Consider the following 7,193-nt stretch of genomic DNA (forward strand, 5'->3'; position numbering starts at 1 on the left):
CAAATCAACCAGCCGTAATAGATGATGATTATTTGGCACAAGAGCTAATGATGGCTCTTATAAACATTGAAGAGAATAATAAGGAGGAGTTAAGCTTGGCAGACTTGCCTGACCCTACATGAAAAGAGCCTGAAAGAGTTTATTCTGATAAGATGGTGCTAAAAAAATGAAGTTTGGCCTTAGCAAACCATCTAAAGCCCATATATGTGACAACTCATTTGGAAGGGATCCATTTTAAAATGATAGATTTTTTTTAAGGGGGCAGCAGTTAATGTACTACCACTTAAACAGATAAAGAAACTTTGTAGAGGTGAGGAAGACCTTATTCCCACTGATCTCACATTGTCTAGTTTTTTTGGGGCCATCACCAAAACATATGAGATATTGCCCTTAGAAATAGACTTAGGATCCAAGAAGATTATGTTGGCATTTTTTGTAGTAGACAACAGCTTTACTTATGGGGTATTGCTGGGAAGAGATTGGATACACCAGAGTTTGTCTATACCATCTACCTTACACCAACAAGTTGATATATCTATCATGAACCCACTACTGCAAAACAAGGATTTTGAGAGATAGTGGAGGCCGAGTCTTGGCCATTTCTCCCCACAGCTAATGTTGATGAGGCTAATTTCTATAATCCCAATGTTAGAATCCTACAATGTCTAGGTACTGATCAGAACGATCGCCCTACCAAGGTAACAGCCCAAAAGCTCTTAGAACAAGGACTTTCTCTCACTCATGAGGAATGAGACATGCCTCATATTGTCCCTGCTTGCCAACACCAATGATGATAGACTAAAAGAAAAAGGACCAGGTGATAGCAGTTAGGTCATTAATCAAGAAACTGTTGGATTATGGAAGAGAAAGAAGAATGATCAAGAAAAGCTAAGCCAAAGAAATAGCATAGTGGAGAGAGGGAACTTCAAGCACCAAAGATGATCAAGGATGAAAAATTCTGGAAGAAGAAATGAAAACAGCCATCGACATTGCAGAATGTATATATGACTTGGATTGGCCAGAGGATGAGCCCGAGGCTCCAAAGTCAGTAGAATTCTTGTCTACATAGCCCGATAAACTAGCACCCGAAGTTCAAAACCCTTTAGAAACCATTACTTTGGGAATTAAGGAGGATCCAAGGCCAATACAACTTAGTGGCTTGCTGGAAACAGAAGATTGGGCAAAGATCATTAATCTTTTGCACGAGTTCAAAGACTATTTTGCGTGGCATTACATAGAAATGCCAGGATTAAACTCTAGTTTAGTAGAGTATAGAATGCCTATTAAAGAGAGGTACATGCCTGTAAAACAAGCACCAAGGAGGATGTCAAAAGAGATAAAAGAAAAAATCAAGGAGGAAATTGAGAAGCTAGTGAAGGCAGGCTTTATTAGACCTGCAAAATATGTAGAGTAGTTGGCCAACATTGTACCTGTACTGAAAGTTGTAACTAAAGCCATTTGATGTTATGTCGATTATAGCAATATTAACGAACCGACTCCTAAAGATGAATACCTTATGCCTATGGCCAACCTATCCATTCATATAATTGCAAAACACAAAGTATTATCTTTTATGGATGGAAATGCTCGATATAACCAGGTAAAAATGGCTAAAGAAGACATACATAAGAAAACATTAAGATGCCTTGGACATATAGGAGCTTATGAATATGTTGACATGCCCTTCGGGACTGAAAAATGCTGGTGCTACATATTAAATGGTGATGAATGCTGTTTTTCATGATTTGATTGGGCATAGCAATGACGTATACATTGATGACATTGTGGTAAAGTCTAAAATTGAAGAACAATACTTGGAAGGCCTCAGACAAGCCTTGCTGAGAATAAGAACCCACAAGTTGAAGATGAATCCTAGAAAGTGTGCTTTTGGGGTTAGATCTGGCAACTTTCTGGGGTTTTTGGTCCATCAAAGAGGTGTGCAAGTGGACAAGAACAAGGCTAGGGCTATAATGGAGTCACCTACACCCACTAACAAAATGCAATTGCAAAGGTTGCTAGAGAAGATTAACTTTTTAAGGAGATTGATTGCTAATATTGCGAGCAAGATCTAACATTTGACTCATTTGTTAAGATTAAAGATTCAAGGCAAGTTTGGGTGGGACCCTTAACATCAAGAGGCTTTTGATAAAGTGAAGACTTGTCTAGCCTCTCATCCAATGCTTATGTGTCCCCAAAGGAGGAAGCCTTTGAAGCTCTACATTTCAGCATCTGAGAAATCAATAGGGATATTATTGGCTCAGAATAATGAAAAAGGAATGAAGCAAGCAGTATACTACCTCAGCAGGATCCTTACGAAGGTGGAAACAAGATATACCCTAACTGAGAAATTATGCTTAGCCTTGTACTTCATTGCCAGCAATTTAAGGCACTACATGTTGCCTTGCCATATCCATATAATTGCCAAAACTGATGTGATTAAGTACATGTCTAAACCAATGCTAACTGGAAGAATTAGGAAATGGATCCTAGCACTATCAGAGTTCAATTTCCAATATGTACCTCAAATGGCAGTAAAGGGACAAGCAATTGTAGACTTCCTAGTTAAGCACCAAAAGTCCAAGAAGGAACTCATCAACATCCCTGGAACTTTGGAAGTGGCTAGCCTTTGGATCTCACCCAGTAAGGCTCAGTCGGGCAAGGAAGAATGGATATAACAAGAAGTAAAAAGGATAACTAGCATATGGATCACTCCCTGAAGATTATATTTCGATGGATCTTGCACGTAACATGCTGCATGAGCTAGAATTGTCATCATTGATTGATCCAAATGGAGTCCAGCATTGCTACTCATTTCTTTTGGATTACAAGGATAGTACCAACAAAAAGGCAGAGTATGAAGCATTGATCATTAGCTCAGAAGTTCTAATGAAGTTTGGAGCAGCTAAAATAGAAGTATATGGTGATTCTAAGTTGGTGATTAATCAATTAAATAGAGAGTACAAGTGTAGACATATCACAATGGCAAAGTATTACTTGGCAGCTACTCAATTATTAGGATATTGAGGGTAATGAAGCAACAATTAGCCATATTCTCAGAGAAGCAAACTTAATTGCCAATGCAATGGCACAAAAGGCTTCTGGAGCATAGGTTCAAGAAGGAAGGTCTGAGATGAAAGTAGAGATACAAAGGAGAAGTCTCCCTTCTATCTTTGATAGAGTATTTAGCTTGGATGTAATGACTAAAGAGCCTGAGATAGAGGACAGAAGAACATCTATCATCTAGTACTTGAAGGACCATTCTCTTCCCACTAGTAAGAAGATTAAATAATAGGAAACTAAGTTTGTTATGTGGTATAAAACTTTGATGAGAAAGACTCTAGATGGGCTTTTATTAAAATGCTTGGGTCTGGAAGAATTAATAAGGGTGGTGGTTGAGGTGCATAAAGACATTTGTAGAGTATACCAAGCAGGAACAAAAATGAGATGGTTGCTGAGAAGATATGCCTACTTCTAGCTTGACATGGAGAAAGATTGTAAAGCTTATGCTAGAGGATGTGAGGAATGTCAAAGGCATGAACCTCTCTAACACACACCATCAGTGCCCTTGAACCTAATAGTAAAGCCATGACATTTCAGAGGGTGGGCAATGGACTTTATTGGGAAAATATACCCAGCTTCCAGCAAAGGACACACCTTCATAATTGTGGCAACTGATTACTTTACTAAGTGGGTTGAAGCTTCAGCTATGAAGACCATTAATTTAGCTGCTGTGAAGAATGTCATTGAGACCAAAATCCTACATAGATATGGGGTGCCTAAAACGATTATTACAGACAGAGGGCCATCATTCATTTCAAAAGAAGTGAAGAAGTTTGCAGCTAAGTTCAAGATAAAGATGATCCAATCTAGCCCTTATTATCCCTAACTTAATGGTCAAGTATAAGCTAGCAACAAGATATTGGTAAACATCATTAAAAGAATGGTGGCAGAAACCCTAGAAAGGTGGCATGAAAAGTTAGGAGATACTCTTTGGGCTTATAGAACCTCCAAAAGAACAGGAACTGAGACTACTCTTTATGAATTAACATTTGGACATGATGCAATGCTTTGTATGGAGATTAATGTGAGTTATGTGTGGCTTTAGAACCAATTTGGCCTACATAGTGATGAATTTATTCAGGCCATGTGTCAAGGAATTGAGGATTTTGATGTTGCTCGAATTGAAGCTTTGAACAAAATCCAAGAAGGGGCCTACGATAAGAGAGTAAGACTAAAGACTTTTAAAGAATAAGAATTGGTATGGAAAGTAGTTTTTGCCCTTGGGAGCTCAAGTTAGAGGTTTTGGGAAATTGAGTCCTACTTGGGAAGGCCCTTTTACAATTACCAAAGTATTAGACAGAGGGGCGTATTACTTGGCAGATTTAGAAGGAGACTTACAGAAACATTGAATCAATGCTAAATTTCTAAAGAAGTACCACCTAACTCTTTGGGATGTTAGAGATTGTGATATTAATGAAGTTTGATACTTAGAGAAGGGGTGAGGGCCCCTTTGTATGTTTAAAGTTGTTGTTTATGTTAGAAAAGTGCGAATAAGCAAGTAAAATTGCAAAACATTGAGGAATCTTTTCATTCAATAATTAGGAAAGTACATAAGCCCTAAATTACAAGTTTACATCTTTAGCTAAGGCAACTATCCTAGAATGATAAGTCTGCATGATGGTAAAAATGCAACTTGGGTCTTCTAAAGCTATATTGATGTTGGCTAACTGGGCTTCAAACTCCTCCACCACCTGGTTTAATTTATTCACCTATTCGGTCTTCTTGTATAGTTTACTGGAGAGGGTTATCTGCTCAGCCTTTAGAGCAGAACGTTGTTTCTCCAACTTCTGGATTTCTACAGCTACTACCATTATTCGATCTTCCATGGCTGAGCTCTTTTCCACCAGCTGCTGCAGATTAGTGGAGGTCCGAGGATGCTTCTTCTTGTAGCACCTCACTCTGTTGGCTTGCCTCTCATCCTTAATATGCTAATCCCTCAAAGCCTTTAGATTTTCGAAGAAATAAATGAAGGACTCACTGCACCTTAGTCATCTACTGGGCTTGATATAATCCAGTGAGAGCCTTTTCAGTATCTTAAAGAGCATTAAGGCTGAAGAAGGCAGAAAAATCCTTCTGCATCCATTATCTAAAGATCTTATGCTGCTTTAAGAGATGTTGAGGCTTAGAAATATGCATTGGGGATCTCAGCTTAGTCCTAATTTGCCCAAACTCTCTAACTACTTCGAGTAAAGAGGCTATGACTGGAAGAGAAGCCAGAGGAGGAGGCATCACGCCAGTGCCACCAAAAGCAGCGGCAATCTCAGCAAGAACAAAAAGAGAGGATTTAGTGGCAACTACTTTTTTAGGCCGAGGGATTGGAATCCTTGAAACTCCAGTAGCTCAAGGGGGTCAAGGAGGAACTACTCTACTCATAACAGGTTGAGAAGACTTGCCCGAACCCTTACCAGAGGCCTCTTAGATGTAATAAAGACAAATTAATGGAGCAATCTTGACCTAAATTAGAAGGAGGATTTCTTGTTGCAGCTGCCTTGGAAGAAATTGGCTGGCTTGCTTAAGTAGGAGTATGAGAAGCCCTGAGACTAGTCACATATGAAACAACTGATATCTCAGATATTATGGGCTCTTCAGCGGTTGATGTTTGGTGTTTGGTAGCCTCTAGTAAGGGGGAAGACTGGCAAAGACAGAGTACAAATCATAAATTCAAAGTTAAAAAAATATTAAGATAAGCTTAAAATTGCTTAAGAGAATAGGACTTACAAAGGTGTTGTCATCCTCTACAAAGTGAAGCTTCTATCCGGTTGTTGGATTAAATTGGGAGGTGGGGGGTCACTACCATTGCTGGAGGAATGGATGAAGAAGAAAAAACTGGTGCTTGCCCGACTGAAAGTGCTGAGGTGTTTCCCCTTGCCTGCAAAATGATAGAAATGAAGTCAATGTTGAAAACTTAGAGATACAAAGTTGACAAGCTTTGAGAAGAGGAATTTTACCTCTGAAGGCTCAGCCCCAGGAGAAGAAATGCACACAGGTTGGGCTAGAGATGAAGATGGCTTGGTTTGGGAAGTTCCTTCTGCTTTGGAGGCCTTTTTTTGGAAAATAACAAAACTAGTTAAGTACAAGAGATGAATTTCTAAAATAATTAAGTACTAAAAGTTTAAGAAAACTACCTTCAACTCTTCCAAGATCTTAGAAATAACCACCTTATCACTTTGCTGCCCTTCCACACCTGGCTTATCTACTTAGGAGAAGAATCAAGCTTCTTACTGATAACAGGTCCTAATAACAAGTAAGAACATGATAAGTTCAAAACTTAAGGAGATGAAATTAAATAAAGGAAAATCATGTCTGAATCACTTACTGGCAGATTTCTATTTTTTCCTGCCCGCTTCAATTGGGAGAGCATAAGGAGATTTAGAAACTTGGGAGGTCTAAGACCTGGTTTTTTTCTTGGTTGGGGTGACTCTTGGAGCAAGGTCATCAGGTCTAGCCTTGGACCTCCTCTCAGGCTTAGAATCAAAAGATTCTACAACTACAAATTTTGCTCGACGATGAGCCTTAATCTCTGCTTTGGGCCTAACCGCTGTCTTTGATTCACTGAACATCTCAAAGATGTTCTCAGCATATTCAGGAACATGGCTAGAGCCTACTTCTTGCCTAGGTGGCTCTACAACAGCCTCTTAAAAAACCAAGGCATCAGCAACCTCTACTTCTAACCTGACACTGCTTCATCAGAGTTACCTTTGGCTGCAAGATCAATGAGAGAGTTAGCAATAAAAAACTATGAAATTATGAAGTAAAGGAAAGAGGCAACGATGTAGGTTACCTATCAGCAGGAGTTGGTTTTTCTTATTGATGGCCTCCTTCCAGCTTTCAAACTCTTCTTTCTTGAGAAAGAACTTGAAGAAAACTTGCCTGAAAATCCTATCATGGGCTTCTCTAACATCTCCATCGTATTTCCTATACCACTTGGCTTCCCACTAAGTGGTGAACAGAGTTGTGCACTCAAAATTAAGGGTCGCGAGCTTATGAGCTATCTTGGTCATTACCTCTAAACTATACCTACTTATTCGAAACAGAGGCGATATGAGGTGCCACACTAGACTGAATCAAAGAAGGGGATTGAGATTGGTTGTCTAAATCCCAGTTGTCTACCACACAAGTTAAGGTAGTAGACC

This window comes from Malus domestica, chromosome 12 (assembly GCF_042453785.1).
Source record: "Malus domestica chromosome 12, GDT2T_hap1".
Taxonomy (NCBI): domain Eukaryota; kingdom Viridiplantae; phylum Streptophyta; class Magnoliopsida; order Rosales; family Rosaceae; genus Malus; species Malus domestica.